Below are 3,153 nucleotides of genomic sequence, written 5' to 3'. Positions count from 1 at the left end.
TTATCCTCGGATTTTAAGATCCCCCATCATCCACAAGGTTTTAAGTGACAACATCACGGTAAACAGCTAGTATACCTGCAATAAAAAAATTACCACAACAAGTAGTACAGATTTGAAATTTTTTGTGGGTCTTTTTTCACCCCCCGATACTGGGCATTAACTGTCAAAGTGTACAGCACATAGACTAATCCACAGGTGGCTATAATTGGTGCAGTTTGAGAATAGCAAAACAAAAGAAAATTATGTACACACAAATAAAGGTATAGATTTTTTTTAAAAATGGCATGTGGTATAAATATGGCTACAGCACAGTGGCAGGCTCACTTTCATCTTCCACACGTGTTGAAGTTTCATGAACACAACCTGAAGTTAGATTTCACATTCAAAGAAACAACATTCGCACACATGAAAAAAAACCAATATCCGGAATCTATTGAAAAAAAAAGCTGTATAAATGGTGTTTTGTGAAGTGGTTGAGGGTTTTAAATACACCCCCTCACTCAAAACATGCATCGGTCGAGCAGTCGAGCTCTCTCTATTATCTCCCGAATGATGTAATTCGTAATTTTGGAGATGTTCTTACAACTGGTAAAGGGTGGAGCCCAGTGACTGAGACAATGCCGGGCAACGTACCCCGGTGTATGACAAACAAGGTCCACTCAACTGGCCCCTATCTGAAGGCAAACACCCGGGGCACACACAGATCTGTTTTTCCAATCGTAAGTAAACTTTGCCGTTGAGTAATGGAGACTGATAAAAGCCAAGGTGACATGGGGAAGACCATGGTCTGGATTGCTCTGAGAACCACTTGTCACCTGTCAATCATTGGCCTGGGACCTTTAAACCATGCCAGTGGTGATTTAAAAAACGGAATTGTTCACAAAATTCTACTTCGTCATCAAATTTTTTTTCCAGCAGTAAACAGAACATGTATATAACTAAAGTGCTATATTTGTGCTGAATGGGATCCACTGAAATATAAATTTGCAGATTATGGGATAAGCTTTATGAGCAAGTTACTGATCAGCATGGTGTGTACGTGCGTGTACACAACAGTCTGTCTGATTAATGCTCTACTGTCAAGCTCCAACACACGTACAGCGTCATCAGCATACCATCTTCAGGATTCTCTTTCGTTTTTCACTCTACAGAATATGATTTGTATGCGTCCTCCGCATTAAAATCCTGCAAGTGTGAGTGTCTATATACCTTCAGGTATTTTTTCAAGTGGTACAGCTTGAGCCATGCAAAGTAGAATTGTTGGTAAAATGGACTGCCAGTCAGGATTATGCTATTTTATATTACAAATAGATAAAAACTCACCAGTTTGGAACTACTATAGTATTATTGGCACCACCTTATCAATCGTAGTAATTGGCAAAACTACCCTGAACAGTTGTGGTGCAGGAAGATTATTTGTGACATAATGTCAAACATGGCGTCTTGGTATAGCCTTCATAATTTTCTGTTGAATTAGGAAAAATCATATATTGCTTGAATGTGCCAATTAATGTTGTCCAATTAAAAAGGGTTCATTTGTGAATTTCATGCCAAGCATTTAATGGTTGGGTGCTGCTACCAGTACTGTATACAATTATCACTGCTGTTAATTAGGTCAATTCAAGTTTAAAGGAGGACATCTGAACAATCTTGGATGGGGTCCGTAGTAGAGAGTGTCCACAATACACAGTGTCTACCACAGACATTGTCCACAGTAGAGGCTCTGTTTTTATCTAGACTGGGGCTGATGTGCCATGGAAATACGATATAGTGCCCCATTAGATTCACATTAGATATTCCTGCATGCATGCTCAGCATATCACCTGTCACTTGACGACCAACTTTGATCCACCAATTAAATCAACTGTAACAATTGAAAATAAATATCTGCTCATCACGCACACATGCACCACAACAGATTATGTTACAAGTGTGTTCAAAACTTTGGGATCAAAAATTGGTGATACAGAAACACATTTTTTTTTTCACCAATTATGTCATTACATGGAGATAGGCTGACAATATGGATGACATTTAATCAGCAGTTACAAGGACGCCAGTCTTAATCCTTTGTTACATATGCTGTGTTTTATCTGACGCCTTCATTATCCCCATGGGAAAATACACTGACTTATTAAACAATGATAAATGCCTATCTGGGTAAAGTTTACCTGTTGCTTTTATTCTGCGCTGAGCTGATACGCACGCAACCGAGAAGGTGAATTAACTGTCATTGCTATTATATCCCCCATGGACACATTTCTCAAGTAGCCTGTCTTAAGCAGAAATTAATTTGTGTATTGACAGGTGCAATGTGTATGTAGGGTTGCGGCCTTGAGAAAGCATTCATTGTGACGGGATTAAAATATCGACGATGAATGAAAAACAAAAATGTGTAAATTATTGTATATTATACATGGGTTTCCCCCTACAAGGCAGGGCAACAACAGGGTATCTCAGGTAAAAAATTATTTTTCTTTCTGGTCATGACTCTTTTCCTAATATGGGTCGACAATGACCATTCCTTTATTTCCAGTCGGTCAATTGTCCTTTGAAAACATATAGTAACTAATTAATTTTTATATATTGTATTGAATTCTGATTCTTTGAGTACTGGTGGAACAGATACTTTCTATGAAGCACACCATCTCACAATTTTTAATACTTCATTTTATTTCCATAATTGAGCTCTGCTCCACAGAAAGAGAAAAAAATTAAGGTTGACGCAAAGGCTTTCAAATAATGCACACACTGACCAGAATCACCTCTCTATATTGTTTGGCCTTATTCATCATGTTTGTTCGTTTCTTGAAAAATGCAAACTCAAAAGATATTAATGACCCCAGCATAATTCACAGAGAACGTGATTTGGGAATATTTTGCAAAGCTTGCAAAAACATTCAAATTAAATCCACATATTGTACTCTTCTCTCATACACGTCAGTCGTTAAAGAGAGATTTGAGCTGCTGAACAAATTACTCTCCAAGCAGATTATGTTTGCTTAATTCAGGGGCTCTGTTTCCATTTTACCTTTCTGACATTTTTGACCTCATTTCTTTCATTTTCTACTGGCCTGTGTTCATCGGATCTGGTATGTTATACGTTCCACCTACACACATTTTTCGCTTGCTACCATCTTTGGCACGTCAGAT

The sequence above is a fragment of the Ptychodera flava genome, chromosome 4 (assembly GCF_041260155.1).
Source record: "Ptychodera flava strain L36383 chromosome 4, AS_Pfla_20210202, whole genome shotgun sequence".
Classification (NCBI taxonomy): domain Eukaryota; kingdom Metazoa; phylum Hemichordata; class Enteropneusta; family Ptychoderidae; genus Ptychodera; species Ptychodera flava.
This window is presented reverse-complemented; position numbering follows the sequence as displayed.